Source organism: Haematobia irritans, chromosome 1, assembly GCF_050003625.1.
Source record: "Haematobia irritans isolate KBUSLIRL chromosome 1, ASM5000362v1, whole genome shotgun sequence".
Classification (NCBI taxonomy): Eukaryota; Metazoa; Arthropoda; class Insecta; order Diptera; family Muscidae; genus Haematobia; species Haematobia irritans.
In genome coordinates this window covers 259,574,687-259,593,993 of record NC_134397.1, presented here as the reverse complement: position 1 = coordinate 259,593,993, position 19,307 = coordinate 259,574,687, and the positions used below count along the sequence as shown (strand labels likewise).

At 34.0% G+C, this 19,307-nt stretch overlaps 1 protein-coding gene across 2 annotated transcripts in view; it reads left to right on the top strand.

Annotated features, from left to right (window-relative positions):
• Positions 1–18,206: 18,206 nt before the first annotated feature.
• The window catches only part of LOC142221208 (protein serrate-like), a 100,249-nt gene continuing 99,148 nt past the window's right edge, over positions 18,207–19,307 (top strand). For both annotated transcript variants that reach the window (XM_075290836.1, XM_075290825.1), the window contains exon 1: positions 18,207–18,573. The gene's annotated coding sequence lies outside the window, so the exon portion shown is untranslated. The remainder of the gene's footprint in view (positions 18,574–19,307) is intronic.

Below are 19,307 nucleotides of genomic sequence, written 5' to 3'. Positions count from 1 at the left end.
GACTATGACTCTCACTGTACGTGCTGATGATGATTACCCACACCGCCTTTCCGCCCCCCTGGTCTAACCTCAAACATGGAAACTCTCATATGTTGGTAAACTATTTTTGCCACCTTTCCTTCATATGGGATAGCGGTGATCCATACCAAGAATGACCAACTTTACACAAAGGTGCAAACGTGACCGTTAATGTTGAGGATTTTTCATAAACGCCATTATCGAGCCTTTTTAAGATGAACAATCCGACAGACAATCACCTCATTTAGAAAATAATATCAATTGCAGCCACGAAACAAGTTTCTCAATATTCCATTGACATTTTGTTGGTCTGAGGATGTCATCATATCACCATAGAAAAGAATTCCCAAGACAATCGGAAACAGATGTAGAGCAACACTAACTGGCCAATTTATGGATGTGGATTGTGTTGATTTCTTGTTTGTTTTGTTGTTTTTATTTCTTTTGGAATTGGTGTGCCTCATTTAACACATGGTGATGGGCTTGGTTTGGAATAAAAGTATCATATTTGGTTTGATTGAGGTTTTTCGTTACATGTCCATTCATCCGTGATTGTATTTGGTGTTTTACTTATCACATCTACATCACGCAAATGCTATTTAGGATAATAAATGATTAGAGAAGTAAGCGGTTAATGACATATTTGGGAAAAAGTTTATAAATGAATAAGTAACCAGCCGGAAGAAAAGACTGAGCACTGCTCGATTCCATGTTTAGCTCTGTGGCTAGGGGCCTTTTTTTAGCTATGTCCGAAAGACGTTTCCCATTGCGGTGAACTTACTTAAAGAAGTTTTGCAGTACTCAGAAATGTCAACTTGGAGCATGGAGCAAGAGAAAAGTTCAACACTGTGGTAACACAATGGACTGAATCCGTGGATCAATGGATATTTTTTATACCCACCACCATAAAATGGTGACGGGGGTATAATAAGTTTGTCATTCCGTTTGTAACACATCGAAATATCGATTTCCGACTATATAAAGTATATATATTCTTGATCAGGGAGAAATTCTAAGGCGATATAGGCATGTCCGTCTGTCTGTCTGTTTGTCTGTTGTAATCACGCTACAGCCTTCAATAATGGCGCTATCGTCCCGAAATTTGGCACAGATTAGTTTTTTGTTTGCAGGCAGGTCAAGTTCGAAGATGGGCTATATCGGTCCAAGTTTTGACATAGTCCCCATACAAACCGACCTCCCGATTTGGGGTCTTGGGCCTATAAAAACCGTAGTTTTTACCAGATTTGCCTGAAATTGGAAATCTAGTGGTATTTTGGGATCATAAAGAGGTGTGTCGAAAATGGTCCGTATCGGTCCATGTTTTAGTATAGCCCCCATATAGACCGATCTCCCGATTTTGCTTCTTAGGCGTCTAGAAACAGTATTTTCTATCCGATTTGTCTGAAATTGAAAATCTAGAGGTATTTTAGGACCATAAGGAGGTGTGTCGAAAATCGTTCGTATCGGTCCATGTTTTGATTAGCCCCATATAGACCGATCTCCCGATTTTGCTTCTTGGGCGTCTAGAAACTATATTCACCATCCGATTTGCCTGAAATTGGAAATCTAGAGGTATTGTGGGACTATAAAGGGGTGTGTCGAAAATGGTCCATATCGGTCCATGTTTTGGTATAGCCCCCATATAGAACGATCTCCCGATTTTGCTTCTTACGCGTCTAGAAACAGTATTTTCTATCCGATTTGTATGAAATTGAAAATCTAAAGGTATTTTGGGACCATAAAGAGGTGTGTCGAAAATGGTCCGCATAGGTCCATGTTTTGATATAGCCCCCATATAAACCAACCTCCCGATTTGGAGTCTTGGGCCTATAAAAATCGTAGTTTTAATCCAATTTGCCAGAAATTGGAAATATAGAGGTATTTGAGGACCATAAAAAGGTGTGCCGAAAATGGTTCTCATCGGTTCATGTTTTTGTATAGCCCCCATATAGACCGATATCCCGATTTTGCTTTTAGGGCTTCTAGAAACTATATTTACCATCCGATTTGCCTGAAATTGGAAATCTAAAGGTATTTGAGGACCATAAAAAGGTGTGCCGAAAATGGTGCTCATCGGTCCATGTTTTGATATAGCCCCCATAGAGACTGATTTCCCGATTTTGCTTCTTGGGCTTCTAGAAACTATATTTTCTATCCGATTTTCCTGAAATTGAAAATGTAGAGTTCTTTTGGGACCATAAAAAGGTGTGCCGAAAATGGTGCCCATCGGTCCATTTTTTGGTATAGCCCCCATATAGACCGATCTCCCATTTTGCTTCTTGGGCTTCTAGAAACTATATTTAACATCCGCTTTGCCTGAAATTCTTGAGCTACAATAAACTGTATGTATTGCATGATTTGCCTGAAATTCGAAACCTAGAGGGATTTTTAGACCACAAATAAGAGTGCCGAAATTGAGGTATATCGGCCCATTTTTTGGTATAACCCCCATATAAACTGATCTCTCGATTTTTACTTCTTCTTACATATAGACTGATCTCTCGATTTCTACTTTTTCGATTTTTACTTTACTTCTAGAGACTATATTTTCTGGCCGATTTGTTTGAAATTGAAAATCTGGAGGTATTTTAAGATCACAAATATGTGAGTAGCAAATGGTGCCTATCGGTCCATGTTTTGGTATAGCCCCCATAAACACCGATCTCCCGGGAGCTGGCTCGTTTGGGAGGAGATTTGTCATCAAACCCCCTACAATTCTATATATTATCAAGTAACCCACTACGACGAAGAGTTTTCATAGTAAACTATTATACTTGATTCATGGTGGTGGGTATTTAAAATTCGGCCCGGCCGAATTTACTTCTGTATATACTTGTTATACCCACCACCATAGAATGGTGACGGGGGTATAATAAGTTTGTCATTCCGTTTGTAACACATCGAAATATCGATTTCCGACTATATAAAGTATATATATTCTTGATCAGGGAGAAATTCTAAGACGATATAATGATGTCCGTCTGTCCGTCTGTCTGTTGTAATCACGCTACAGTCTTCAATAATGAAGCAATCGTGCTGAAGTTTTGCACAAACTCGTCTTTTGTCTGCAGGCAGGTCAAGTTCGAAGATGGGCTATATCGGTCCAGGTTTTGATATAGTCCCCATATAAACCGACCTCCCGATTTGGGGTCTTGGGCTTATAGAAATCGTAGTTTTTATCCAATTTGCCTGAAATTTGAAATCTAGAGGTATTTTATGACCATAAAGAGGTATCGGTCCATATTTTGGTATAGCCCCCATATAGACCGATCTCCCGATTTTACTTCTTGGGCTTATAGAAACCGCAGTTTTTATTCAATTTACCTGAAATTGGAAATCTAGAGGTATTTTAGGACCATAAAGAGGTGTGCCGAAAATGATGAGTATCTGTCCATATTTTAGTATAGCCCCCATAAAGACCGATTTCCCGATTTTACTTCTTGGGCTTCTAGAATCCGAAGTTTTTATCCTATTTGCTTGAAATTGGAAATCTAGAGATATTTTCGGGTCATAAAGAGGTGTGCCGAAAACGGTGAGTATGGGTCCATATTTTAGTATAGCCCCCATAAAACGATCTCCCGATTTAACTCCTTGGGTTTTTAGAAACCGTAGTTTTTATCTGATTTGCCTGAAATTGTAAATATTGTGGTATTTTAGGCTCACAAAAACGTGTATCGGATTAAGTTTTTATCGGTCCATTTGGTAATGCCTTCATAGAGACCGATTTCACTTCTTGAGGGTGTAGAAGGCGCACTGATCATGAAAATTGCTTGAAACTCAATGTAAAATTTCCAGATTTTGCTTCTACAGATTTAAGATTTCAAATCAAGACGTTATTTTATAATTTTCTTGCACACTTACAAGAGATGTTAATGATTCCTTTAAAACTCAAACAAAAATGGTTCTTATAAATCCAGAATCTGATATAGTCCTCATGGATGAAATCTTTAAATTTATCTTCGGGAAGTGTCCTCAAGTCCTCAAGCCCTCCTGAAATTTCAAAGGAAACCCTAATATTTGGTTCATGGTGGTGGGTATTTAAGATTCGGCCCGGCCGAACTTAGTGCTGTATATACTTGTTTTTTTCTACTTTGGGGATCTAGGGATTTGACGAGGGATAAAGCCGTGGTTTTGGTATTTTTCTGGGGATATTTTACCATCAATCAGATGGTATTAAATTTGTAATAGAACGTGTACAAGCGAAGTACAATAGGACTTATACGTCACTCTTTACAAATTCATTAAGGTTGGGCGAAACCGCGTTCCTGTTTACCATCACATCTTCATATTTATGTAACAAATATGAAAAGTGTCCCACTTCCCTTATTATTTGTGATTATATATCTGTCCCGTTGTCTTTACAACAGGCATTTTAAGAACCACGATAGTGTTCTTCACTCCAAAACAAGTGAACAAGTGAAACTGAAAAAAATATTTATTATATTAAAATATTTATTTTAGGATGCGAAATTTACAAAATATTAAGGACAAATATCTTTAAAATAATGAAATTTCAATTAAAATAAAGTTTATAATTTTTGCTTCAAAAATTTTGTTAATTAAATTTAGGACACAAATTTTGTAAATTTTCGTCCCTATGTTAAAGTCACATGTCTTTGAACTAAGGCTAATTTTTCTTAATGTAAAGAAACACATTTTTGATTTAAAGAAATTGTCCTTAAATTAACTAAAATATTGAAACTTTAGATTTAAGGCAAAAACACTTCAAATATAAGCTAAGACTTATTTTGAAGATTTAGCGTCTTTGGTTTAATGTTTTATTTGGAATTACGAAAACATTTTTTACTTTGAAGTATCCGTTATAATTTGGATTTTTAAACTGGCATTTGTTTGTACGTGAGTACCTTTATTAATAAACCGCGAAAAGAGAATGCAAATTTGATGAATGAGATCTGTATCCTAATTTTAATTTTATTGGTCCTAGATTTAAAGCTAGATAGGTCGCTAAAAAAATTTCTTTGTTTTAAAGAAGCCGCATCTTTGACTCGGAATCAATACCAAAATCATTAAGGGAAGGTCAAAATCTAAGTAAACTTTTTTTAGTGTATATGACACTAATGCCAAGTTAATATCTCATTCAGATTAGCCTCGAAATCTATTAAAAGGTGATTTGAAATCCCTTATTTATAAGGCAAATGACAGTTGAAATCTACACTGAAAAAAAAGCATACTCGATTCGAAAGATTTTGTCTTTACTTTAAAAAATTTGGTATTGATTCCGAGCCAAAGAAGCGGAGAATACAAGTAAGGATACTTTTAAGACACAATTCTCTTTTAAATTTAGGTTTTGTGTACTTGCTTCTAGGAAGCAAATTTTAATTTTTTGCTTTCTCAGCTTTTTTTCTTCATATGCTATCAAAGTCCTTTAAAAACGAGTTAACGGCAACTTTATTTTCCAAATTACGACTGGACTTCCAGTAGAAATTATACTATGTTTGAAGTAAAAAACTTCTTTAAAATAAAGTTTTGAAAAGCATGTCCTATATTTGAAGGATTTTTTGTAGTCAAGATGCGAAAAGACAACAAATTTAAAGACAATTTCATTAATTTTAAAGATTTTTTCTGAATTATTTAAGTCAAGTTGACCTTAGCCCAAACCTTTTTTCTTTAATGTTATGATACCCCTTTTTAAGTCAAATCACTTCATTATAAGGACAATACGACTTCATTGAAAAGTTTATCGACTTTTGGACAAGGAAAATAACTTTATTTTAGAGAAATGCGTCTTCTATGCTAAGCAAAATTTGTATACGTATTTTAAAGACATGAAATCTTTGACCTCAGGACAATATTTTTTTCAGTGTAGTTAAAGTGGATTTTGGAAGTGTAATGTGAATGAGGTATAATTATATTATAACATAGTTCATGAAAATGTTATGTTTGTTTGTTTGTTTTTTATTTTATCATGCACAACAAGATTTAGATTTTATAAATTAAAGAACATGAATGAAAAATTAGCCTAGACCTGTATATTATAAAGGGTGATTCTTTTGAGGTTAGGATTTTCATGCATTAGTATTTGACAGATCACGTGGGATTTCAGACATGGTGTCAAAGAGAAAGATGCTCAGTATGCTTTGACATTTCATCATGAATAGACTTACTAACGAGCCACAACGTCGAATTTTCAGTGAATGGGCCCTAGAAAAGTTGGCAGAAAATCCGCTTTTTTATCGACAAATTTTGTTCAGCGATGAGGCTCATTTCTGGTTGAATGGCTACGTAAATAAGCAAAATTGCCGCATTTGGAGTGAAGAGCAACCAGAAGCCGTTCAAGAACTGCCCATGCATCCCGAAAAATGCACTGTTTGGTGTGGTTTGTACGCTGGTGGAATCATTGGACCGTATTTTTTCAAAGATGCTGTTGGACGCAACGTTACGGTGAATGGCGATCGCTATCGTTCGATGCTAACAAACTTTTTGTTGCCAAAAATGGAAGAACTGAACTTGGTTGACATGTGGTTTCAACAAGATGGCGCTACATGCCACACAGCTTGCGATTCTATGGCCATTTTGAGGGAAAACTTCGGAGAACAATTCATCTCAAGAAATGGACCGGTAAGTTGGCCACCAAGATCATGCGATTTGACGCCTTTAGACTATTTTTTGTGGGGCTACGTCAAGTCTAAAGTCTACAGAAATAAGCCAGCAACTATTCCAGCTTTGGAAGACAACATTTCCGAAGAAATTCGGGCTATTCCGGCCGAAATGCTCGAAAAAGTTGCCCAAAATTGGACTTTCCGAATGGACCACCTAAGACGCAGCCGCGGTCAACATTTAAATGAAATTATCTTCAAAAAGTAAATGTCATGGACAAATCTAACGTTTCAAATAAAGAACCGATGAGATTTTGCAAATTTTATGCGTTTTTTTTTTTAAAAAAGTTATCAAGCTCTTAACAAATCACCCTTTATTAGATCTGGTTAAGATAAGTAATAAGTTTTTCCTTAAAAACATTTGCGTTGCTGTTAAGCTGTAGACTATGTGGAAGAACATTCCAGAGTCGCACTGCATTTATAAAGAAGTGCCATTCCGAAAACATGGATCGATACCGAAATGGAGTCAATGTCTTGCCCCGATTGGATCTCGCAAACTGAAGTCTCTCGTAGAGATAAGGAGGTTTCCGAGAAGGTTTTGGGAAATTTTTCTTGACTTTAATAATTGTTTGTGTACGTGAGTTATATGAACTAAAAAAGGGGGAAGAAACACAAATGAAGTAAAGGGTGATTTGTTAATAGCTTGATAACTTTTTTTTTCAAAAAAACGCATAAAATTTGCAAAATCTCATCGGTTCTTTATTTGAAACGTTAGATTGGTCCATGACATTTACTTTTTGAAGATAATTTCATATAAATGTTGACCGCGGCTGCGTCTTAGGTGGTCCATTCGGAAAGTCCAATTTTGGGCAACTTTTTCGAGCATTTCGGCCGGAATAGCCCGAATTTCTTCGGAAATGTTGTCTTCCAAAGCTGGAATAGTTGCTGGCTTATTTCTGTAGACTTTAGACTTGACGTAGCCCCACAAAAAATAGTCTAAAGGCGTCAAATCGCATGATCTTGGTGGCCAACTTACCGGTCCATTTCTTGAGATGAATTGTTCTCCGAAGTTTTCCCTCAAAATGGCCATAGAATCGCGAGCTGTGTGGCATGTAGCGCCATCTTGTTGAAACCACATGTCAACCAAGTTCAGTTCTTCCATTTTTGGCAACAAAAAGTTTGTTAGCATCGAACGATAGCGATCGCCATTCACCGTAACGTTGCGTCCAACAGCATCTTTGAAAAAATACGGTCCAATGATTCCACCAGCGTACAAACCACACCAAACAGTGCATTTTTCGGGATGCATGGGCAGTTCTTGAACGGCTTCTGGTTACTCTTCACTCCAAATGCGGCAATTTTGCTTATTTACGTAGCCATTCAACCAGAAATGAGCCTCATCGCTGAACAAAATTTGTCGATAAACACATTTCGAACCGAACACTGATTTTGGTAATAAAATTCAATGATTTGCAAGCGTTGCTCGTTAGTAAGTCTATTCATGATGAAATGTCAAAGCATACTGAGCATCTTTCTCTTTGACACCATGTCTGAAATCCCACGTGATCTGTCAAATACTAATGCATGAAAATCCTAACCTCAAAAGAATAACCCTTTATAAATATTTACAAAATTTTTGTCTCCCACAAAATAGTACAGGATTTCTAAAAATTTGTAATTTTTACCAACACTGAAAAAAAAGCATGCTCGGTGCCAAAAATTTTGTCTTTACACTATTTATTTTGGTATTGATTCCGAGAAGCGGAGAGTTAAACTACGGACAAATTTACGACACAATTTTCTTCTAAATTTAAGCTATGCGTACTTGATTCTAGGAAACAAAATTTAATTCATTTGTTTTTTTTTTCAATTTTTTTCTTCATGCGCTATCAGTGTTCTTTAAAATCATATTAACGGTAACTTAAATTTGCAAATTCGGACTTATAGAAAATTTGTTTCAAGAAAAAAAAAGTCTCGTGTTGATAAAAATTTCCTAAATTTTAATGTTTTTTTGCTTTGTAAAGATGCAAAATGTAAAAAAAATTTAAAGACGATTTCATTAATTTTGAAGAATTTTTCGGAATTATTAAAGCCTTCACTTCATTGAAAAGTTTATCGACTTTTGGACAAGGAAAAAACTTCATATCAGTGAAATGCGTATTCTATTATAAGAAAAATTCACATTCATATTTTAAAAACAAAAGTTTCACAAAAATATTTATTTTCAGTGTATAAAATATGCCGATAATAAAAAAAAACAACGACTACCTCTCCTACAAGGTCATATGATGTTCATGAGTATCAAATCTTTTCGACAAATCCTCTCAAAGATCAGTCAAAAATCAATTTCTCATATAGGTATGACTCTAACATACTCACTAATAATGCCAGCAAAATGCTGTTCTCCATACTCTCTCTCTCTCACTCTTTCTTTATAACCAAATAAAATTCTTCCACAATTTTGCGCACTTGTTCATTTCATACCATAGTAAATTCCATTCCTTCTCATTTGTAAATTGGGTAAAATAAAACCCTACATCCCTACATGATTACCCATTCTAGCCCGAAGGGTTATGCTACTGTGCTACTATTTGTCTGTACTACCTACCCTACAATTTCCAATTGCCTTCGTGTTTCCAACTTTATTATGAAAATGGGATTTTGCCCTCTTGTGTCTTTTTTTTCATACACTTTTGTGATGTCTGCAACGCATTTGGACACCAGTTTTTATATCACTCTTCTCTTGTGTGTCCATTAATATTTTTTGGTTGAGTGTGCGTGCGTGTGTTTGTGGTCTCTTTTGTTGAAAACGCTTCTAGAGCTATAATTAAAATTAATCATTCTATTTAGAGCGCCTTAAATAAGGTGTAAACAGCATTTTAATAACATTAATTTTTATTAATAGTTATAAAATATGCCATTGTGTTAAAAAAGGCGTTTTTTTGATCTCCTCCTATTGGGAATGGCCTATTATATAATTTAAACCACAAAGATCTTGTTGCACAAAATGAATACGAAAAAGATTATACGAGTATGGGTCGGTACATAAGTACATAGATTGAAATGAGGATAAATCTCCTTATCACTGAGCCAGGTTTCGGATTGTTGTCTGCTCACAGCGTCCTTTTCATCGTACCCCTATCCTATTTTGGCAACTGCGTACCCTAAATGAACTTCTCAATTCATTTCCAGTTATATTCCTAAGCTGAACCAGTTTCAGAATCACCTCTCCCCATGCGGTAGGATCGAAATGCGTGCTGCATTTCTCTACACAGAAATGTCTTCACGGCCTTCCTTAATCCCATCCTAATGCCTGCTATTGCCCTACGGCTATAATTGAACCCTTATACCATTCAACAGGATTCAGCAGTGATATGGCTTTTCAAATAGAATCCCGGTGCGTGGATCCAACGTAATGGCGTCCAGTCCCATCCTCTCACCCAACACAATCACTCGTTTTATATAATAACTACTTCTCTGCCAAATAGGCGACAATGACGTCCATATAAGAGCGATATTTGTGCCGGTGAATGACTCCCTTATTATTAGCAACAAATCGATGGCCAGACAGAAGTTTCAAGGGATAAATTTGCGATGGTTCGGTTCTTTTAATTCGGAAATGTACAGTCAAGCCATGATTTCACCCTTGTCCAAGAAGTGAATGTGAATCATACTTTGCTAAGCCCACAAAATATTGGCATAGTTTCCTCCTTCTTCGGAACTCATTCACCGGGTGCCACTTATATTTTTCCTCGACTCGTGAAACAATGCAGAAACTCGAATTGTGTTTACACTGAAAAAAATATTGTCGTGAAACTGAAAATAATAGTGTGTTCTTAAAATACGAATGGGAATTTTTGCTTTGCATAGAAGACGCATTTCTCTGAAGTAAAGTCTTTTTTCTTTGTCCAAAAGTCGATAAACTTCTTAATCGTCGTTTTATCCTTATATTTAAGTGATTCGAGTTAAAAATGGGAATCTTCACATAAAGGAAATATTCGTTTGACTGAGGCCAACTTCGATTTAATAAATTTTGAAACTTTTGGAATTCTTTAGAAATAAGATTGCTGACATTTTGTATCTTCACTACACTGAAAAAAATATTTTCGTACTATTAGAGTTTATGCAACCTAAATTTTAGAATGTGTAATTTACACAATATTAAGAACAAATTTATTTAAAATAATAAAATATTTATTTTTTATATAAGCTTATTATCTATACTTCAAATTTTTTTTTATTAAATTTAGTACTTCCGTGGAAGTTTTATGTTTTTGATCTAAGGTACATTTACCTTGAAGTAAAGAAATACATTTTTGATTTATACACCCTCAAAAAAAAATCGCTTTTCTAACATATGTTCCAAACATATTTTGCAGGAATCACATATATTATTGGATACTGCCGAAACATTAATATGTTTGTTTTATGTGAACATATTATATGTTTGGAAGCATTTTGAGCCCAAAAATATTATATGCTTGGAAGAATTTGAACCAAAGAAGATTGTGCTCATTCCCTCACATAATTTTCAATTCCACGAAATTTTTTAGTTCTTGTGTAATACAATAATGTTGAAGAAATTATTCAATTTTTTAAATTTTACCTTTCGCCTGGACGGAGAATCGAACCGAGGACCATACAGTTTGTAAGCCGACACACTACCCACTGGGCTGCGTAACTGTTATAGTCACCTGTAGACAATTATCGTTATAAGTTACATTTATATAGCATAGTTTGCAGCGCCCACCAGCCCATGCAAACATAACATTATTTAACAGAAACATACATTTGTTGGCCACGTGGAGCAGTGGTTAGCATGTCTGCCTTAAATGCAAAGGGTCGTGGGTTCAATCCCTGCTCCGACCGAACACCATTTTATTTTTAATTTACACATTTGTACATAATTTCATTTTTACCTTTAAGGCCGGTATTAAGTTGGCATTATCACTCTAAAATGGAATTGTTTTGCCTTTTGCTTTTCTTTAATAATACATTTTAAAGAAAATAATATTTTTCAATTGTTTTAGCTGCAAAACTCGAACTTAATGTCCGCTTTTCTACTTGAAGGTGTCCGTCAACTCCTCTTGGTCTATTCTCTTGGTTCCGAATGTCTATTCTCTTTACTCCGAATACTCATTCTAATATTCAAATTAAATAATATTTAGACTTAAGCATATTAAATTTTTGGCCTTATCATAAAACAGTTTTCCGAAACAACATACAAGCGGTTTCACAGAAATTGCTCCCTTTTGATTCTCTCGCTTTGTTATGTTGATATCTTTCGTCAACCCTCCCGGTTTCCATCTCTATAATCTCTCTCTCTGTCGCTCTCTGAATAAAATATCACAACATATATATGTCTACTCGAAATTTGTAAATTTATATATGTTTACATTCACACATATTATTTTTATGAAACATTCATGCCCCAAACATAATATATTCTAACATATTAACATATGGTTCCCAAATATTTAGTGTTAGTTTAGGAACATTAAATGCTTGCACTTAAATATATTGTGTTTAAAAATTGTGCCCGAAACATATTTTGTTTATATCGGAACATATGAAAAACATATATTTCTTACAGTGTTGAAACCATATTTAAACCACTACCGCCTTCTGTCCTCATTTAAGGACATCTGATTAAAGTCAAACAATTTTGAGCTTCCCGTTTTTTTTTTTTGGAATATTAAATACACGTATGACAGATTTACACTGCATACACTGAAAAAAGGGCATGTCCGGTTTCAAAGATTTTGTCTTTATTTAAAAAAATTTGGTATTGATTCCAAGCCAAAGAAGCGGAGAATACAAGTAAGGAGCATGCTAACCATTGCACCACCGTGGTGCAATGGTTAGCATGCCCGCCTTGCATACACAAGGTCGTGGGTTCGATTCCTGCTTCGACCGAACACGAAAAAGTTTTTCAGCGGTGGATTATCCCACCTCAGCAATGCTGGTGACATTTCTGAGGGTCTTAAAAACTTCTCTAAGTGGTTTCACTGCAATGTGGGACGCCGTTCGGACTCGGCTATAAAAAGGAGGTCCTTTGTCATTGAGCATAACATGGAATCGGGCAGCACTCAGTGATAAGAGAGAAGTTCACCAATGTGGTATCACAATGGACTGAATAGTCTAAGTGAGCATGATACATCGGGCTGCCACCTAACCTAACCTAACCTAAGTAGGGATACTTTTAAGACACAATTCTCTTTTAAATTTGGGTTTTGTGTATTTGCTTCTAGGAAGCAAATTTTAATTTTTCGCTTTCTCATCTTTTTTCTTCATATTAACGACAACTTTATTTTCCAAATTAAGACTCGACTTCCAGTAGAAATTATGCTATGTTTCATGTAAAAAACTTCTTTAAAATAAAGTTTTGAAAAACATGTCCTATATTTTAACGAGTTTTTGCTTTGTAGTGAAGATGCATAAAGACAAGAAATTTGAAGACAATTTCATTAAATTTAAAGAATTTTTCTGAATTATTACAGTCAAGTTGACCTTAGCCCAAACATTTTTTCTTTCATGTTATCAGACCCATTTTTAAGTCAAATTACTTAATTATAAGGACAATACGAATTCATTGAAAAGTTTATCGACTTTTGGACAAGGAAAAAAACTTAATATTAGAGAAATGCGGCTTCTATGCTAAGCAAAATGTGCATTCGTATTTTAAGGACATAAAATCTTTGACCTCACGACAATATTTTTTTCAGTGTATGATTTATAAGCAGAGACACTGAATGTGATATTTGTTTATAAAATGCGATTATAAACAAGTGTCATATTCAGTGCGTTATATTCTTATCATTGTTTTATGTGTACCAAGTGATCTAAACTCTATAATTCTTCGCATATAATATCCAGATCGTGTGAAGATAAAACTGTTAAGTTTATTGTAAAAAAAGTTTAAAATTGTAATGGAGATTTTTTAAGAATTTCATACCTAATTTGCTCAATGTCCCCACATGGGGAGTTTTTTTTTCCAAAAAGTGTATGTGTTTTTATTTAAATCATTTTATTTAGTAGTTACTGAGTTAATAAAAACCCATACAATCAATTTTTGTCTGGTAGTTTCATTTTTGGCGTTAATGGGTTAAATTAACTGAAATATTTAATCTTAAAATTTAGGATAAAAACGCTTCAAATGTGGGTTAATACTAATTGTAAGGAGTTTGTTTAATTAGATTTTTTTATACCCACCATCATACAATGGTGACGGGGGTATAATAAGTTTGTCATTCCGTTTGTAACACATCGAAAAAAAAAAAAAAAAAAAAATATATATATATATATATATATATATATATATATATATATATATATATATATATATATATATATATATATATATATATATATATATATATATATATATATATATATATATATATATATATATATATATATATATATATAAAGGGTGATTCTTTTGAGGTTAGGATTTTCATGCATTAGTATTTGACAGATCACGTGGGATTTCAGACATGGTGTCAAAGAGAAAGATGCTCAGTATGCTTTGACATTTCACCATGAATAGCCGAACGATCTGCCACACCGTCGAATTTTCAGTGAATGGGCCCTAGAAAAGTTGGCAGAAAATCCGCTTTTTTATCAACAAATTTTGTTCAGCGATGAGGCTCATTTCTGGTTGAATGGCTACGTAAATAAGCAAAATTGCCGCATTTGGAGTGAAGAGCAACCAGAAGCCGTTCAAGAACTGCCCATGCATCCCGAAAAATGCACTGTTTGGTGTGGTTTGTACGCTGGTGGAATCATTGGACCGTATTTTTTCAAAGATGCTGTTGGACGCAACGTTACGGTGAATGGCGATCGCTATCGTTCGATGCTAACAAACTTTTTGTTGCCAAAAATGGAAGAACTGAACTTGGTTGACATGTGGTTTCAACAAGATGGCGCTACATGCCACACAGCTCGCGATTCTATGGCCATTTTGAGGGAAAACTTCGGAGAACAATTCATCTCAAGAAATGGACCGGTAAGTTGGCCACCAAGATCATGCGATTTGACGCCTTTAGACTATTTTTTGTGGGGCTACGTCAAGTCTAAAGTCTACAGAAATAAGCCAGCAACTATTCCAGCTTTGGAAGACAACATTTCCGAAGAAATTCGGGCTATTCCGGCCGAAATGCTCGAAAAAGTTGCCCAAAATTGGACTTTCCGAATGGACCACCTAAGACGCAGCCGCGGTCAACATTTAAATGAAATTATCTTCAAAAAGTAAATGTCATGGACCAATCTAACGTTTCAAATAAAGAACCGATGAGATTTTGCAAATTTTATGCGTTTTTAAAAAAAAAAAGTTATCAAGCTCTTAACAAATCACCCTTTATATATATATATATATATATATATATATATATATATATATATATATATATATATATATATATATATATATATATATATATATATATATATATATATATATATATAAAGGGTGATTTGTTAAGAGCTTGATATATATATATATATATATATATATATATATATATATATATATATATATATATATATATATATATATATATATATATATATATATATATATATATATATATATATATATATATATATATATATATATATACGTCTGTTGCAATCACGCTACAGTCTTCAATAATGAAGCAATCGTGCTGAAATTTTGCACAAACTCGTCTTTTGTCTTTGGCAGGTCGAGTTCGAAGATGGGCTATATCGGTCCAGGTTTTGATATAGTCCCCATATAAACCGACATCCCGATTTGGGGTCTTCGGATTATAGAAATCGTAGTTTTTATTCAATTTGCCTGATATTTTAAATCTAGAGGTATTTTATGACCATAAAGATGTGTGCCAAAAATGGTGAGTATCGGTCCATGTTTTGATATAGCCCCCATATAGACCGATCTCCCGATTTTACTTCTTGGGCTTATAGAAACCGCAGTTTTTATTCAATTTACCTGAAATTGGAAATTTAGAGGTATTGTAGGACCATAAATAAAGAGTTGTGCCGAAAATGGGCTATATCGGTCCAGGTTTTGATATAGTCCCCATATGAACCAACCTCCCGATTTGGGGTCTTGAGCTTATAGAAATCGTAGTGTTTATCCAATTTGCCTGAAATTTGAAATCTATAAGTATTTTATGACCATAAAGAGGTGTGCCAAAAATGGTGAGTATTGGTCCATGTTTTGGTATAGCCCCCATATAGACCGATCTCCCGATTTTACTTCTTGGGCTTATAGGAACCGTAGTTTTTATCCAATTTGTCTGAAACTGGAAATCTAGAGGTATTGTAGGACCACAAATACGTGTGCCAAAAATTGTGAGTAGCGGTCCATATTTTGGTATAGCCCCCATATAGACCGATTTCCCGATTTTATTTCTTGGGCTTCTAGAATCCGAAGTTTTTATCATATTTGCCTGAAATTGGAAATCTAGAGGTATTTTCGGGTCATAAAGAAATGTGCTAAAAACGGTTAGTATCGGTCCATATTTTAGTATAGCCCCCATAGGAACGATCTCCCGATTTAACTCCTTGGGTTTCTAGAAACCGTAGTTATTATCTGATTTGCCTGAAATTGTAAATATTCTGGTATTTTAGGCTCAGAAAAACGTGTATCGGATTAAGTTTTTATCGGTCCATTTGGTAATGCCTCCATATAGACCGTCTTCACTTCTTGAGGGTGTAGAAGGCGCACTGGTCGTGAAAATTGCTTGAAACTCAATGTAAAATTTCCAGATTTAACTTCTACAGATTTAAGATTTCAAAACAAGACATTATTTTATAATTTTCTTGCACACTTACAAGAGATGTTAATGATTCCTCTAAAACTCAAACAAAAATGGTTCTTATAAATCCAGAATCTGGTATGGTCCTCATAGGTGAAATCTTTAAATTTATTTTCGGGAAGTGTCCTCAAGTCCTCCTGAAATTTCAAAGAAAACCCTAATATTTGGTTCATGGTGGTGGGTATTTAATATTCGGCCCGGCCGAACTTAGTGCTGTATATACTTGTTTTTTTTTTTTTTTTGGAATTAAGAAAAATTTTTTGCTTTGAAGTATCTGCTATAATTTGAGTTTTTATAATGATATTTTTTTTTTTTTTGTACGTTAATAGTTTTATTAATATATCGCAAAAAGAGAATGAAAAATCCATGAATAGGATCGGTATCCTAATTTTAATTTTATTGATCCTAGGTTTAAAGGTACATAGGTCCCTAAAAAATGTCTTTATTTAAAAAAAAAAAACCGCATCTTTGGCTCGGAATCAATGCCTAAGGAAAGGTCAAAAAGACTTTTTTACTTGAAACATAGCATAAATTCTATTTGAAGTCGAGTCTGAATTTGGAAAATTAAGTTGTCGATAACACGTTATTAAAAGACATAGCACATGAAGAAAAAAAATTGAAAAAACGAATAAATTACATTTTTTCCTAGAATCAAGTACGCAAAATTCAAATTGTCTTAAAAGTATCCTTACTTCAATTCTCAGCTTCTTTGGCTCGGAAACAATGCCAAAATCATTAGACAAAATCTTTGGAATCGCACATGCTTTTATTTTTTTACTGTATGTAACATCAAAAACGAAATTGTCTCAAGATTCCACTTGCAATTTGAGCAACATATGTCCACGTGAACTACCTACCACCACTTTCGTACATTCAATCGGCGATGCAAAATAGTGGATTTTTATCACATTATCCACCTCTACGTTTACAAGACAAAACTTAGATCGTTCGATCATATAAGGTAGTTGAAATATTGTAGTTATTAATGCTATTCGAGAAATACCGTATGTTAAATATTCATGGTTCCAAAATTTTTGCCAATAAAATCTCATCCATCTAATTAGAAAACATATTTATTCTGTCAAACTTGATTTACATCAACACGAAGAATATGTACGCATTTACAACCTTACAACAATAGCCTGATCAGTGGTTGATGATTATTGTTTATGACCGAATATTAATTAGTTCAACCAGTATAGTCAGACAGTTGGTCTAACACAAGTGGCAAATCTTCAGTTCTCCTCCACATGTTACAAACCACAGAATGACAACCCAAAAACATAAAACCATAACCACCCCCACTGAATCTTACTGGCTTACAAAACAAATTTGAACTACATATGAACATGGCCATTGAACAAACACAAGTTCGAAACAGTTAGCTGATATGCGAGAGAAGAAACCGCAGTAATCTATATAGGGTTCTTAAGAGTAATCAAAGCGATTACTCTCTAACCCATAAAGCATGCGCTCTTTAATGTCGATGCTCTTGTTTTTCTTATTTGCTTATTAGAGTTAAAGAATAACATTTCTCACCACCCATGATGGTCACCCCAATAACCTATACATCCATATGGTAGGGTTTTCTTAGCTAACACATACATGGACTCACATCACATTGCAGAGTAACAACACCAATTCCAATTAACAGTTTAAAGAGAATTCCACACCGAATAAAAGAACGAATCCAATACGAATGACAATTCAACAAAGTGGTGAGTTTTACTAAGATGTCCAAGTGGTGGTGGTATGTGTGAGCGGTTATACTCTTGCCGCAAGGTTTTGTTAGCCGCAGGACTTATCCACTTCAGTTGAGTATCAAACGTGGAGCTGTAAGCAACAACGGTCGGAAACTGTTTAACGTTGTGTTAATTATTGCTTTTGCTTCAGTAGATGGATTTACAACAGCAGTGTATTGGATATTTACCGGTTTTGTGTGTGTGTGTGTGCGCGATTGTCGGTTCTTACGAACTCGTTCAAATTAGAAAACAAAGAGTATTAGACTACTCTTGCTCCCAGCCAAGTACACACATTGAAGACTGTGCATGTTAATAGCTTAGGGATCGTTGCTCTAACGGAAAATTTAAATCAAAACGAATATCGATCGGAAAAAGTTTCGCTAGTTCGACGAAAACTACAACAATTATAACGAATAAAAGTTTATACTGTGTACATGGGAAAACTGTGTAATAGTGAGTTAAAAATACAAGAAACAAGAAGAGAAGACGAAATCTTAAACGCTTGATCGTACGTACAATTGTTGTTTATATGTAAAACTTGAAGTGATTGTGAATGTACTACACCATATTTTAGTCGATCTAATAACTGGATAAGAAGTTCAATTTCAGTAGCGACGGTGTAAACAGTTTAGAGCAAAGTCTTTTGTGAGAAATGTATGCCAAAACTAATATAAATTTAATTAGATAAATAACAATTTATAAAAATATTATTTTATTCGGCTCGGTGGATGAAATGTGTGTAAAATGAATTGCAATAAAAATTTGAATATTTTATAAACTCTTTTTTAAGAAAAATAATATGAAAACTTAACTAAAAAGTATTTGATTTACAGAAACATGGAAATTTAAAACTGATCAACCATGTTTAGTATAAATTTTTATAAATTTTACAATATTTTATAAAATTTACAATATATTTTTTTAATTTAAATTTAAATTGTTTTTAAAAATGTATGCAAATTCAAAATAAATATAAATTCAATACGATAAATAAATATGTACAAAAAAATATTTTTTTACTGGCTCGGTGGAAATGTGTGTGAAAATTCTGTATTAAAAAATTAAATATTTTATAAACTCTTTTTAAGAAAAATAATTTGAAAACTCAATTAAAAAATATTTGATTCACAGAAACATGGAAATTAAAAACTGATGAACCAAGTTTTGTTTATTTTTTTTTTTTTTTT